The following is a 16,821-nucleotide window of genomic DNA, read 5'->3' as shown; positions in this document are numbered from 1 at the left end:
TTGAATTATATTGTATTTAGTTTGTTTTTTTTTTTTAGTAATATATAAAATTATAAATTTTTAAAAATCAATTAGAATTCAAATCGAGTTTCTATACAATCTGATCCAAATCGAGTTATACCGATTTGATTCAATTCATCAATTTTTTAAATTTAATTTATTTGTTTTTATATATTATTCTAATATGATTTTTAATATATTTAAATAGATTTATTATTTTTATTTTATAAAAATTTAAACTAAATAAGTTAATAAAAATATAAAATTTGATGCAATTTATTTTTTTTATCTTTTATTTTTCAATCCGAAATTAATATATATATATATATTTAATATTCGAATTTAATTTGAACCAAATAATGAAATTGATCCAAATCGAGCACTAAGATTTTGATTTAGTTTTTGGTTTTTTTTTTCATCTTTAGTATGATATTAAGATTTAAACGTTAAATTTATTAAATATCATATTTTAAAAATAATTATATAAATTAATTACTGGATCAATTATTATATGTATGCTACTATCTTATTAATATCTAAAAATTGAATCAAAATTTTATTTTTTGAATTTATTTATTTATTTATAAAATGATCCTAATAAAATTTCATTTTATAAAATAAAAAGAAACCAATATATAAATGATTTAACGTAGTTTGTTAAACAAATTCAGAAGTTAGATAGGGTCCACACGTTGCTTTTGAGAGCTCAAAAACGCTCGTGAGAGATCATTGTCAAGGCACAAGCTTTTTTGCAGAGGAAAACAAGCCAAACCTACCTCCTTTGTTCTTTTCTATAATAGTTAAAATAATGGTGATAAGATGCCATTAATAAAATAATTATTTAAAAAAAATTAAATTATTGAATAAAAGGGAAGAAAACATACCTATCCCTTAAAATGCTTTAAGATTCACTATTAATAATTAAAAACTAATAATTAGAAAAGTTTTATATTATTTTTTTCTCTCCTGACAAGATTAGCATAAAGATTATGTTGATATGTTTTTTTCTGTTTTTTTGTTGGAGGGTGGAGAAATAAAAAAGAAAAAGTGAGAGGAAGGATGAGTTTAAAGGATTTAAAAATAGAAGTTAAAAAAAACAAAAGAAAAGAAAGACTGGTGGGCGACGACTAAAGGTGAGAAATAAGGAAAAGAAAGGAATACGAACCCTAAGGGTTTAGTTCGCTTTTATTATATTAGAATAAATTGTAACATTTTAGAAAATTAAAAAAGAAATATGAGAAAGTAAAGATTAAGTAATTTTAGCCCAATTAAACCTAAATTTTTTAGTTCTGTCAAATGTTAAATTAATAAGGTGTTTGGGAATATTGTATAGTTTACTTTTTACCATTTATTACATATATAAATTGTGTTATATATGTATATTTTAATGTTAAATTTACGATTAATGATTATATTCATTTACATAGAAAATTGATAATAATAATAATAATAAAAGATATTATTATAAAATTTTTCAATAATTGGAAGCGGATAATTTTTATTGATTTTTTTTTCAAAATTACTCTTAAGATAAAAAATGATTTAATGGAGAATATTTTGAAAATAATATATGCATATATATTTTTCTAGCTTGAAAATTAAATTCAAGTAATTATTAAAAATTCAAAATAAATTAAAATCACATATGTATACTATTAATTATATTTAAATCAAAATTTTATTTTATATTAAAATATTATGATTTTCAATAATTAAAAATTATAAAATATTTTACTAATTAATTATTATTTTATTTGAGAATGTGTGAATTTAATTTTTTGTATAAAAAGCATATATATTTATTATTAAATTAAAATTTTAAATGATTTATATTTCATCAAAAAAAAAAATGAGTGACCCGGGCGTAGTCGGGGAATTTTCTAATATCTATATTATTATAAAATTTTTATTAAAATTGAGGTCATGAGTAAATTAATACCAATCCAATCAATTATTAGTAATTATAAAAAATAAAATAAAATTATTATAAAAATATAAAATCAATGATATATGTGTCTTTTCGTTATTTAAAAAAAAGCCCACTTTTTTTTATCAATTATTCGCTTCCAAAATATATTTTTCTCTTTTCAAATACCATTTTTTTTCTACCAATTCTAGTATCAATTATTAGAAAGTGAAAAAACTGATATGTATTTTGAATAAAATCATTTGAAATATATTAAATTTATTGCTGTCAAGAGTTAAAATAAAAATATTTTAAAATTTAAATTCATTGAAAAGTGAATATTTACCACAACTTGCCAGGAAGACCAGAGGAAATATCCTCACGTTGACTTCCACAGTTCCACTTTGAATGAAATGGAAATTTCAATAAGTTTGGCTAAAATTTCCCATTCCACTAACTAAGAAATTAATATTTAATTACTCAGTTACCCATGTTGTTCTTGATCTATACGCTTTTGTGCTTGCCTGCTATGGTGCTCCTTTCTCCTGTTGTTGTCTGAGACTAGCAAAAATAAAAACTCTTTGATTCAACAGCCTTTGATTTAAGTTTCTTATTGCTCTTTCTCCCTCTCGTTGTTAAACACTCGTCTTCTTCTCTAGTTATTAGAATTAGAATCTTGTGCAAAACTATGGGGAACGTTTGCTCTATTTCTTTGTCGTGTGATACCATAATTTCCCGCTGCTGGGATTGTGTTGCTGGACAAGTAATCTACGCCTGCCATCTTCAAGAAAACCTTGCTGACTTGAACACAGCTCTGGACGAATTAAAGGAGCGAAGGAATGATGTGATGAGGAAAGTCGACATCGCTGTACAACAAAAATTGAGGCCGCTGGATGAAGTTGGAGGATGGCTTTCAAGGGCAGAAACTATGATACATGAAGTTGATGAACTGCTTATTGATGGTCCTGAAGAAATCAAGAATTTATGCATGGGAGGCTGTTGTTCCAAGAATTACAAGTCTACCCTCAATTTCAGCAAAAGAGTGGCCAAAAGCGTACGTGATGTTAAGGATCTAAAGGGAAAGGGAGCTTTTGAAGTGGTAGCTACGGAGGCACCTGCAGCTCCGGTGGTTCCAAGACCGAGCGACTCTGCCGTAGGCTTGGAATCCATGTTTAATAAGGTCTGGAGTGCCTTTGAACAAAAGCATGTGGGAATTATTGGCTTATATGGCGTTGGGGGAGTTGGCAAGACTAGGCTCTTGACTGAAATCAATAACAAGATTGGTGTTTCATCAGGTGGATTTGATGTGGTTATTTGGGTTGTGGTGTCTAAAGGATTTTATGTTGGAAAGGTCCAAGATGATATTGCAAAGAGGATTGGCCTTTTTAATGGAAATTGGAATGATAAAGCTCCCGAAGAGAAAGCTACAGACATCTACGGGATTTTGGGAGAAAAGAAATTTGTATTATTGTTAGATGATATATGGGAAAGAGTTGACCTGTCCAAGATAGGAATACCTGTCCCGACTAAAGAAAATGGTTCCAAACTAATTTTTACAACTCGTTCTACTGCGGTCTGTGGCCAAATGAGAGCTCATGAGAAGATTCAAGTGCAATGTTTGCCTGAAGAAGAGGCTTGGAAATTGTTTGAGGAACATGTTGGTAAAGATGTCTTTGATAGTCATCCAAATATTCGTGGGCTAGCTCAAGAAGTGGCCAAAGAATGTGGAGGATTACCGCTTGCACTCATCACTATCGGTCGTGCCATGGCTTGCAAGAACACACCCGAGGAATGGAAATACACAATTGAAGTCTTGAAGAAATCAGCCAATTTTGTTTTTCCAAACATGGGCGAAGAGGTATATCCTCTTCTAAAATTCAGTTATGATAGTTTGCCAAATGACATGGTTCGAACTTGCCTCCTATATTGTAGCTTGTTCCCGGAAGATTTTCGAATTCTTAAAGAATCGCTGATAGATTTGTGGATAGGAGAAGGATTTTTGGATGAACATGACAGTCAAGCTCAAAATCAAGGACACCATATCATTGGTTCTCTCATTCATGCATGTTTACTGGAAGGAGTAGATGATTGGTATATAAAAATGCATGATGTGATTCGTGACATGAGTTTGTGGATAGCATGTACGTGTGAAGCAGAGAAATGGAGGTTTTTTGTGCAAGCAGGTTATCATTTGACTCAAATGCCAGAGGGTGGAAGATGGAAAGGTATGCGAAGAATGTCATTGATGAGAAACGAGATTGAAAATCTAACAGAAGCACCTAACTGTTCCGATCTTCAAACTTTGTTTCTCAACAATAATCCTCAGTTGAAGGTGATTCACAATGATTTCTTCCAATATATGTGTGGCCTAAAAGTTCTAAGCCTTAGAGGAAGTCTTGGTATAACAGAATTGCCAGTGGGGATTGCAAAATTGGTATCTCTAGAATATCTCGACCTATCATCTACAAATATAAGAGAGCTACCAATTGAATTGAAGGCTTTACAAAAGCTGAAGTGTTTGAACTTGAGTTACATATACTGTGGCATCACAATCCCAAGAGGGTTGATATCTAGTTTCTCAAAGCTGCGAGTATTGAGAATGATTGGCTCTTATCTTTCCGATGAGGCAGTAGAAGAAAGCCATGAATGCTTGTTAGAAGAATTGCAGTGCTTGAATCACTTGAATGCATTGTCCTTGTCTATAACAAGTGCATTTGCTCTTGATAGATATTTGAATGCAGAAAGATCACACAGCTACACTGAAGAAATTGGGCTCGAGATTTTGAACGGCTCAAAGCAATTGAATATTTTATCTTTAGCGAATATCAAGTCTCTACATACTCTAGCAGTTCGGGGATGTCGAAGTTTGGAAGAAGTGAAGATGGAGTGGGCAGGGGAAGGAAGAATGATAAAAGCACAGAGCCACATTCAAACCTCTGTCATTGCAACCCAACATTGCTTCCAAAGCCTTCACCATGTATACATATACGGATGCTTAAAATTGAGGGACATAACATGGCTTATTCTCGCTCCAAATCTGAGGACTGTTGATGTAGTAGACTGCAATGAAATGGAAGAAATAATCAGTGAGGTAAAACTGAGTCAGGTGGCAGGGCTTGTAGGAACTTTAACCCCATTTGTGTCACTCGAATATCTTACTTTAGGTTTTCTCCCAAAATTGAAGGGCATTTACAGGAATGCACTACCCTTCCCATGTATCAAGAAAATTAAAGTTGGCAATTGCCCAATGCTGAGGAGACTTCCGCTAAACTCTAACAGTGCAAAAGCAAACAAAATCAGCATTGAAGGAAAGGAAAAGTGGTGGAAAGAGCTGCAATGGGAGGATGAATCTACTAGAAATGCTTTTCTTCCTTGTTTCATCGCAATTTAAAGAAAGGCATGAAATTGCAAGTAAGTAATCTTACATTTACCTTTCTCCATCTCTGTTACTGTTGTCTTGAACTTCTTGTGTCATATATAACTTGCTTTGGTTGAAAATACTACGCAGAACTGTTGTGGGGAATGTCTACGTCCAATGCTTCACTGTTTTTGAAGAAATTTAGTTATCGTCAGCCAATTTATCATGAAGCTTGCTAAACATACTGTTGCTTGTAGAGAGTAATTTTAAGAAGATCTGATTTTTCCTTTTTAGCGGACTAAGAAAGACTCTAAAGCTCGTCTGTGTGCCCCAACAAATGTAGCTGCTGAGCCAGAAAATAAGGTCGTTCGTAATCATTGTGGTCTAGATTATAATTACTCGTTCCTTATTCGGATTGCTTGTTAAAGTGTTGCTTTTCTGTTGTAGACCTTGGGATTATTTGTCTTTAAAACATATTTACTTTTGTTTACCTATTTTTTTTCTTCAATGAATGTTGTCACACTCTCAATCTAAGGTATAGTATGATCAAATTATTTTAAACTAAAATTCAAAGGGAATACGAAATTTTCTTTGTTAATCATTTAAAATTTTTTAACAATATAATTTATGAAAGAAAAATTTATATTTTTAATCTAATTAATAATATATTTCTATATATATCAAAATATAAACAAAAAAAAATTTAAATATCAAACTTACTAAATATTATTTTTTAAAAATAATTATATAAACAAATTACTGAATCAATTATTATAGTGTTCTGTTACTATCAAAATAATATCTAAAAATTAAATAAAAATTTATTTTTTGAATTTATTTATTTTTTTATAAAATGATCAGAGTCCATAGGCTCTTAATCCATTTTGTTTTATAAAATAAAAAAAAAACCCATAAATAAATGATTTAATGTAGTTGGTTAACTAAATTCAAAGGGGTCAACACCTTCCTTTTGAGAGCTCAAAAACGCTTCATGAAGATGGAAGGTCATTGCCAAGGCACACGCTTTTTCGCAATCGACAACAAACCGAACCTGCCTCCTTTGTTCTTTTCTATAATACTTAAAATAATGGTGATAAGATGCCGTTAATCAAATAATTCATTTAAAAAAAGATTAAATTATTGAATAAAAAGGAAGAAAACATACGTATCCCTAAAAATGCTTTAAGCATCATTATTAATAATTAAAAATTAATAATTAGAAAAGTTTTATATTATTCTGGTTCTCTCGTGACAGAATTATATTGCTTCCTTCTTGATGTTCTAAAATGGTCTAACAAAAAAACCACAGATCATGTAGCCCAATTCAAGCATATACATTACAAATGCAAGATTTTTTGCTTGTTGATTTCCCCCTTTTTTTATAGTTTGAAAGGATAAAAAAATTGTCCTAAAAAAATCCTATTGATTACAACTTAAGACTTCATCTTGAGAGCAAATGCTAGTTTTTGTTGTAGACTAGATGTGTATATTTATATACTAGTATGTTACGGTAAAACCAATTAGTAATATAGATTAGCAAGTTCATTAACTCTGAATAGTATTTAGCAATATATTTTTATAATACCTAAGAGATCGTAACTTAAAAATAACAAATGAAGTTATAAATATTAAAATTCAAAATTTAAATTTATTGGATGTCATCTTTTAAATGTAATTATACGAACTAACTCAGCTAAACTTTGAATCCATCTCTTTACTAATGTTGTTGCAATATTTGACATTGAAATTCTTGATCTCTACCCAAGATTAATTTCATAAAGAATCAAAGCCCCGAAAAAATGTAGTAAAATTGCGCAATGGGTTATTTTCTATTTTTTTTAGGTACATACATGGAGATATAAAGGAAGAGTGAAGATTCTAACCTTGAAGAATGAGGGATCCTACTACTTGTAAATTAATGTGTCTATCTTCATTTATTATTTCATGTCAAATAATGTAAAATAAAATAATTATCATATCAAAATTCGTATTTACATGTCAAATATAAAATAAATTTTTTTATTTTTATTAAATTTTATATATAATTTTTATCAAAATTTTAAATTGTACTACTTTTGTTTTTTTTTTTTTTTTTTCATATCCTACCTAGGAGAAGCTTATAGCTTTTGAGTATTACCAGATGGCAACAATCAAAGTGATATCAAATGCCAAACAAAATGGACAAAACAAATAAGGGAAAAACAAAAATAAAGAACTCATAATCACATTTACACTTACTACTGAGTTCTGTAATTGAGATGTAAAGGATTTCGGCCACTAGACTTTTAGCCAAATTTGGCACCTATATATTTGATTGAATACAACTTGAGAAATTGTTGCTTACAAAAACAACTAGCTTGTCCTCAGCATGGAAGTAAAGGACAGCCTCATTGTGGAAATGTGGATAACACATTGACAGCTAATATCCAACCATGGAGCCCAAAAGAGATAAGAGTAGTGGTTGAAACTTGAAAGTGACTTACGAAATTGAAAACCCTCACCTCTTCATTTTTTGTGTTAACTGTCTTGGCTTTCATCAATTACATTATTTCTTTAGTTAACAAAAAAAAATCTCAATAATTGAAGATTAAAAATAATAAAATAAAAAATTTAAATTCAATTGATTTATATAATTAAATAAAATATTTAATTATTTTAAAATTCAAATTTGAACATTTAAAAATCGATACTTGTTTTCTATATTTTCAATATGTAATTTTTATAATAAAAAAGTAAAAAATACAAATAAAAAATGTTCTTAGGAAGGTAATTTTACCTTTTCTTATATATATATATATATATATATATATATATATATATAAGAAACTTTTAAAATTATATGAACAAATTAAAACAAGTGAATTAGGTGAAAAAATGGAAGAAAAAATGGAATAATTTATCTTTTAATGTGTAAATTAAACTTAATTAAGAAAAATACATCTCATAAAATTAAATAAATATTAAGAGAATCAACTTCTTAGTAATTATCACTTTTTTTTTTAATTTGAATTTTTTTATCTTTCATTTCATGATTTGTTTTTATTTGAGAACCCATTGATTTCAAATTCAATGTATCCAAAAAAATAATTTCACATTCAAAAGTCCCAAAAGGCATGAATTTTATTTTCAACATATATAAATATTTATTATTCTTTTATCTCACAAACTGAAAAATCTCCTTTCAAGGTTTAAATTTAGGAATTTCATGTTTTCACCATATTAATAATTCTTTGAAAAATTACTTTCAGTTTTCCAATTTTCTAAACAATCCCACCAAAATTAATTAAATTTTGTAAATGAAATTCACAAAATAAAGAGAAAATCTTGCTATTTGACCAGAACATAAATCCCTCTACATCTAAAACCTAAAGAAAAATTTAGGGTATTTGAAATTCAATATTTTTTTTCTTCAACATATGACCACTTTAATCATGTCATGAGCATAGCATGTGTTAAAGAAAAACGCTAAATATTTTGTGAAATCTTCATGTAAATTTTACGTGACATCTAACAATTGATCAATTTTGAACGAGAATTTTATTACTTCTGTTAAAAAATACATTTTAAATTAACACTAAAAAGGATATTGATGATTTTATGTGGTGTACATATGATATGATCCATAATATTAATCAAATATCACATATATAAAAGTCAATTAAATTAGCGTTATTATCTATTATTTTAAAGAAAAATAAAATTTAAAATTCGAAGTTCAAACCTTTCTTTTCTTGAATTTTTCATTGAAAAAAATAAATAAATAAAAAGATAGAAATGCTTTTTGCAAACCACAATGTCCCGTTAGCCTCAATGAAAAATTGTTAATCAAACATCCAAAGTACAACATCAAAACTTAAACCCAGGCTTTAGTTGGTATATATTTCCATCTTTTTGCACTGTGCTTGAAAGTTTTCAATGAGTTAAAATATGTGAAATTAGCTGATATACATAGAGGTGAATCTCTCCTAGCATAATTAGTATCCCAAAGCTAATGAAAACTTCAAATAAAAAAATAAAAAGTTCAATGAATTTTTGTGATATATTTATTTATAAAATTAATTACACTTTTGGCGCATGAATTTTAGAAAAAAAAATTATATAAATTGGCATCTAAAAAATAAAATATATAATTTGCTCCTTGAACTTCATAAAATGTATAATTTGTACCATTAACTTTCAAATTATATAGTATTTTAATCCCAACTCTAATCTGTTAACTATATTAACTTATATACATAGCATTTGACAAATATTTTCGAATTATGTATTTACTATACATATTGTCAACATGTTTTCTTAATAAAAAAGATCTAAAAAATATATTTTACTTAAACCATAAAAATTATTTAGGATAGGTCAATTATTATTTATCATGTGGTATCTACATAATATTTTTACAATATATTTAACACTTTTATTTAGTAAATCATATACATATGATAAAATTATAATAGTTACATATCATATAGGCTAGTTAAATTAACAATATTAAAATTTTGATTAAAATAATACATTATGGAAAGTTTTGAGTGCAAATTATATATTTTCTTTATTTAAGTACCAATTTATATATTTGTCAAATTTAGATAAAAATTTGTAATTAACTCTTATTCATATAAGTTAGATTATGGAAGAAAAGTTTAGAATTTTAATTCTTTTATTTTATTTGAAAAAAATTGAATTCATCCTCTTTGAACAAAATATATACACTTATCATTAAATCAAATATTTTATTTATTTATTTACTTTTAATTTATCTACATACTTAACAAAATTTGAAAGATCCTATTAAAGGTTTAAAATGGGATGAATAACACAATTGAGTAGCTATGGGATGAATTACTAATTAATAAAAGGATTTTGATTTAATTGAACAAAGAGAATTGAAATTTTGGACTATGTATAATATAAACTTACTTTTTACTTCATAAGTTTCATCTTTTCAATTTTAATATTTTAATTTGAGATTTTTAAATTAATTTTTTTCAATATTAAAATTGAATGTATATCCCTCTTAAAATATAAGCAAATGTTTCTAGTCTATAAATTTTTTTATAGTAGTATTTTTTATTTGAGGATGGATCAACTGAGACAATGTAATATTTTTTTTAATTTTATATATTTTTAACCATTAATTTCAAAAAATTCAAGAGATGAGATTAAATTATTTTTTATTTTTTATTTTTGTCTTTCTCATCTTTTGAATTTATTAAAATCAAGAGCTAGAAAATTTATAATATTAAAAAAATTTTATACTATATAAGTTGATCCTTCTTTTTTTTTATATATTTATATTGGTAATTGTGAACCTTTTTTCTTAAGAAACATTTAAAACTAATTTATTTTTTTAAGGAGTATTAATATTTTAGGTAAAGTAATTTTTTTAAATAGTCAACAAATTATTAAAATTTTTAATTTAATTACTAAAATTTAAATTAATGTTTTTATTTTTATTTTTCAATCGTTAATCTCAACAAAAATATTGACAAGACATTGCTGCATCAATAGTAAATATTATGTGATATTATCATATCATTGTTGATATCAGTCTGCATCATTGTTACCATGTTAATCATAGTTTCTTAAAATGTGTTAACTTGGCATTGATATATTAATTATCATATTATTTGATATATTATATGTTATCGTCAACGTAATATTATAAATTTAAAAAAAATAAATTTTTTGAATGTGATAATAGCACATGACATCCCAAAATTAACATGTAATTATCACACAATATCTTATTAAAATATAATGGTTGAGTGATAAAACAACAAAATTTTATTCAAACTATAATGATTAAACAAAAAATTTTAATAGTTTAATTATCATTTTAAAAACAGACCTATTGTCGAGGGACCAAAGTATTAAATTTTCTGTTTTTCTGTTGAGTTTCTAATTTGGCGGGAAATCGTTTTCGGAGAAGTTTCTGCATTCGGGTGGGTTCCACCCTTGTCTGCAATCACATTTCTTCCTAAATCAACAATCTATGTTTCTCTCACTCGCTTAACTCACTCCCCCACCGATTGTCCACACGTGGCTTGCAAATATACGGACGTGAGATCACGACCACTGTAGAAAGAATGGGGTAAAATGTTAAGGGATTGCGACCATGAGCCAAAAAGTCCACGAGATTTAGTCAAAAGAAAGTGAGGAACCCACACGGTTATGATATTTGCCTGTTAACTCTTTGAAGTTTGATCCTCGTCCTGTTTGCTTTGCTCGGCGATCCATCCGGTGCTACCCTCTCAGTACTTGCTTAATTATTGAGTTTGCCTTTTCATTTTTTTATTTAGTAATTCTTTTTCATATATAATATTTTTATAATTAATTTTATATTTTTAATATATTTGATATATTTTATTTTATTAATTTTGTTTGTAAAATTTAAAAATTCTATTAACAGTGGATGAATAATTTCTCTTTTATCGATTTCATTAGAATCATTATGAAATTTTAATGTAATTTAATTACAATTATAAAATTTTAACTTATAATAAATAGTCTTTAATAATTTATTTTCTAAATAATTAATAGTACCATTTCTTTTTTTCTTTTTTTATACAATTTATCTTTTTTTAATCTTAAAATCAAGAAAATTTGAATAAAATTAAAGATAATGATACATAAATAAAGATGATAAGATAATTTATACTCGATGAATTCTTACCTATTTTGTTATGATAGGATTGGATTTATTTGAAATCAAAAATTGGGTCAAGTTTGGGTCAAAATTGGGTTTTTGGTGGCACTACTGATCAAACCTATATATATACATATAATATTTTATTATTTTTTAATTTTATATTTATATATATTATATTAATAAAATTATTATTTAATATTTTAATTTAAAATATTAACTTAATAAAAAAGATATTTTTGTATATAATTAAAATATAATTTATATTAAAAATATTTTATAAATATTATATCAAATTAAAATTATTAAATTAATTTCAAATTAAATTAAATATTAAAAATAATATTTTAATATTAAATCAAATATAAACAAAAATATTAAAGGGACGGGTCAAAATCAAGTATAGCAAAAGAATACTCCAACCCATTACCATTCCTATATGTAAGCTGGTGCATAATTAGTTACAAGTTGCATTTTCTTTTCATGATAAAGCTAAACATGTGCTAAATGTTATCGTTGTTATTATTATTATCATTTTTTTTTTTATATTTTCTCCTCTAGATTTGTGAGGTAGGTTCACTATTGAGATTATGTAGACAACATGTGATTTTTGTCTTGTGCAAGAAATTCAATCTAAATGCCAATGCTCTAGCTTAGACTTAGTTTGATCTGGTCTAACTTAAGAACCCCACACCACCCCCCTTAAACATATATCAAGATCAAGAATTCAATATGCATAGTTTCCAAAAGTATCCATAAATTGAATCGGATGAAGATTAATTAATTGATCAGATTGATCTCTTCATTTAAGTTAGAACTATTATTAAAATATATATTTATATTTTATATGTTTCAAAATTTTAAAATTTTAAAATTTTAAAATTCAAAATTTATAAAATTTTATTTTTAAAAAGTTTTAATTTGATTATTTTATTAAAAATAATGGTCAAAGTTAAGTTCGTTTGATCCAGAAAAGCAATAAAGGAACAGAAAAATATTATTCATTTTCTTGACTTTCGATTTAAACCATCCAAAAATAACCATGTCTGGTTTCTTGTTCAACTAACCAATGGCCTACGTTGTTTATATATTAGGTCCTTGGTTGCTCCCTCCTCATTAGGGTAAGTTTTTCTTTATAAGAATAACAAATATTAATTTGGTGACAATATTGAAATTACAAGTTGTTTTTATTTCTTTGTTGATTAATATAACTTATAAAATGCCAAAAACTTCTCTTTCTACATTACTAATTCACTATACTATCTAAATTATTCATGCATGCTGACAGTAATTGTTTGCTAAAATATCCTAAAATTGGTTCCAAATACTTTTTTTCTTCAACCAAAGAGATAATTGCCTACTTTGTCATAGATTAAGGTCAATAAATCTTAATTTAAAGATTGTGAAATTTAAAGTAGTTTATAAAATTATAAATTACGATTGAAAGAAGTAAATAAGTCATTTAATCTTACATGATATTAAAAGGGCATTATTTCTCACACTCGTAAAAGTACATGCATTAATACATATTCAAGATATTACGAACTAAAAAATTTAGAGCTCAACTCAATTAATTCATATAATTATTTTTAACACTTAGCATTCAATATATCTAAATTTTAAAACCTTACAATCCATTTTTCTATCAATCTCTTTTTTACCAAAAAATATTATGAACAAGAGATAATTGACATGATTCAAATTAAAAATCATTTTGTGAATAATTCCAATAAAGTAGAAACCGATTTTTAAGTTCCCACTAAGCATTGAGGTGAAAATCAATTAATTAAGCTAGCTAGCTATTAATGGATTACGTTTTTAATTTGTTTCAAATGAAATTACGAGAATAAAAGAAGTCAAAATTATAATTAATTAAATATTATATTTATATAAAAAATCATTGAATAATCAATCAACAAATTAGAATATAATTAAACAAATCCAACATAAAATTAAATTAAACCCAGACATAATAAAACTTGAACTTAATACCTCAAGACTCAAAGATTTCCTCCTTGATATTAAGCTAAGGTCTCGTTGTACGTGTTTAGTTTTTTGGTAAGATATTTATTGATATAATTAGATAGCATTGAGGTCTTATTTTACCTAAGAAGGCATATTAAATTCTATGGATTAGAGTAATTTATAGAAGAATGTAAAAAACAAAGATTGTGGCCCAAGACATGGATTTCCTTGTCCCATGAAGCGTAATGAAAACGTCAATAAATCTTGAAAATTGCTTCATTGTTTTGATTGATAATGAAAACTTATCAATTACGAAGCTAAAACTTGCACCCAATGAAAACGAATTTACATGGAAAATCATCAATTTTCGGTGAAAGTGGGGCAACCTGAGAAAATGAGTCACCTTTGAAAATTCTTAAATCTTAGTCTTCTCAAGTTTGAGCTTGTGATTAAAAGGGTCATATTTTTGTGGCTAAACAAATTTAAGCAATCGAATTTTGACAGTTTCAAACCTTCCATGCATCCTATTTTATTTTATTTTTTTGAGAATAAGGGAAGATATTGTTGAAATTAAGATTCGAATTTCAAATCTATTAGATTCTTTTCTTATAAGTGATTATATAAATAAATTGAACTAAATTTCATATTCATGTATATTAATTTATTGGTACAAAATTTTCAATATTCACTTTGTTTTCATAGCAAAGGTAAGGAGAACCACTCAAAATCAAAATCAAACACATTTTTCTCTAACCTATATGTCTTTTAACTATCAATTTTAGAATAAAAACTCAACGATAATCACAAATGCATAATCATTCAATTTAAACAATTCTTGGTTGAGTTGATACCCACGACCCATTATCTCAATGAAAAAAAGGGAGTCCCTAAAACTTTTAGATTCCACTTCAACTTGAAAAATTTTATAATGTTGATTTTCGTTAGTTTGTTCATTAATTTTTTTTTCTTAAATGCATTTTATGATGTATATTACAATTAGTTAGTAATTATTGTAATTTTTACTTGTAAATATAATTTTCATAAAAAAATCATGGTGTCATTTAAACGTGATTTTTTTTTATATAAAAGAAGCTACAGTATAAAGATAAAAGAAGTGATGTATGATGCAAAGATAATAATGGTTTGAATTATATTGTATTTAGTTTGTTTTTTTTTTTAGTAATATATAAAATTATAAATTTTTAAAAATCAATTAGAATTCAAATCGAGTTTCTGTACAATCTGATCCAAATCGAGTTATACCGATTTGATTCAATTCATCAATTTTTTAAATTTAATTTATTTGTTTTTATATATTATTCTAATATGATTTTTAATATATTTAAATAGATTTAGTATTTTTATTTTATAAAAATTTAAAATAAATAAGTTAATAAAAATATAAAATTTGATGCAATTTATTTTTTTTTATTTTTTAATTCGAAATTAATATATATATTTAATATTCGAATTTAATTTGAACCAAATAATAAAATTGATCCAAATCGAGCACTAAGATTTTGATTTAGTTTTTGGTTTTTTTTTTTCATCTTTAGTATGATATTAAGATTTAAACGTTAAATTTATTAAGTATCATATTTTAAAAATAATTATATAAATTAATTACTGGATCAATTATTATATGTATGCTACTATCTTATTAATATCTAAAAATTGAATCAACATTTTATTTTTTAAATTTATTTATTTATAAAATGATCCTAATAAAATTTCATTTTATAAAATAAAAAGAAACCAATATATAAATGATTTAACGTAATTTGTTAAACAAATTCAGAAGTTAGATAGGGTCCACACGTTGCTTTTGAGAGCTCCAAAACGCTCGTGGGAGATCATTGTCAAGGCACAAGCTTTTTTGCAGAGGAAAACAAACCAAACCTACCTCCTTTGTTCTTTTCTATAATAGTTAAAATAACGGTGATAAGATGCCATTAATAAAATAATTATTTAAAAAAAATTAAATTATTGAATAAAAGGGAAGAAAACATACCTATCCCTTAAAATGCTTTAAGATTCACTATTAATAATTAAAAACTAATAATTAGAAAAGTTTTATATTATTTTTTTCTCTCCTGACAAGATTAGCATAAAGATTATGTTGATATGTTTTTTTCTGTTTTTTTGTTGGAGGGTGGAGAAATAAAAAAGAAAAAGTGAGAGGAAGGATGAGTTTAAAGGATTTAAAAATAGAAGTTAAAAAAAACAAAAGAAAAGAAAGACTGGTGGGCGACGACTAAAGGTGAGAAATAAGGAAAAGAAAGGAATACGAACCCTAAGGGTTTAGTTCGCTTTTATTATATTAGAATAAATTGTAACATTTTAGAAAATTAAAAAAGAAATATGAGAAAGTAAAGATTAAGTAATTTTAGCCCAATTAAACCTAAATTTTTTAGTTCTGTCAAATGTTAAATTAATAAGGTGTTTGGGAATATTGTATAGTTTACTTTTTACCATTTATTACATATATAAATTGTGTTATATATGTATATTTTAATGTTAAATTTACGATTAATGATTATATTCATTTACATAGAAAATTGATAATAATAATAATAATAATAAAAGATATTATTATAAAATTTTTCAATAATTGGAAGCGGATAATTTTTATTGATTTTTTTTTCAAAATTACTCTTAAGATAAAAAATGATTTAATGGAGAATATTTTGAAAATAATATATGCATATATATTTTTCTAGCTTGAAAATTAAATTCAAGTAATTATTAAAAATTCAAAATAAATTAAAATCACATATGTATACTATTAATTATATTTAAATCAAAATTTTATTTTATATTAAAATATTATGATTTTCAATAATTAAAAATTATAAAATATTTTACTAATTAATTATTATTTTATTTGAGAATGTGTGAATTTAATTTTTTGTATAAAAAGCATATATATTTATTATTAAATTAAAA

General features: G+C 25.4%; 1 pseudogene across 1 annotated transcript; it reads left to right on the top strand.

Moving 5' to 3' along the window:
- The first annotated feature begins 2,407 nt into the window (after nt 1-2,407).
- LOC111288197 (disease resistance protein SUMM2 pseudogene) lies at nt 2,408-5,772 on the top strand (annotated as a pseudogene). Its single transcript, XR_016341316.1, has 2 exons — nt 2,408-5,317; nt 5,415-5,772. The product of XR_016341316.1 is annotated as a disease resistance protein SUMM2 pseudogene (transcript).
- The last annotated feature ends 11,049 nt before the right edge of the window (nt 5,773-16,821 follow it).

This window comes from Durio zibethinus, chromosome 4 (genome assembly GCF_047325235.1).
Source record: "Durio zibethinus cultivar Kanyao isolate XHJ-2024 chromosome 4, ASM4732523v1, whole genome shotgun sequence".
NCBI classification, from domain to species: Eukaryota; Viridiplantae; Streptophyta; class Magnoliopsida; order Malvales; family Malvaceae; genus Durio; species Durio zibethinus.
The sequence above is the reverse complement of the archived record's forward strand: the minus strand, read 5'-3'. Positions and strand labels throughout refer to the sequence as shown.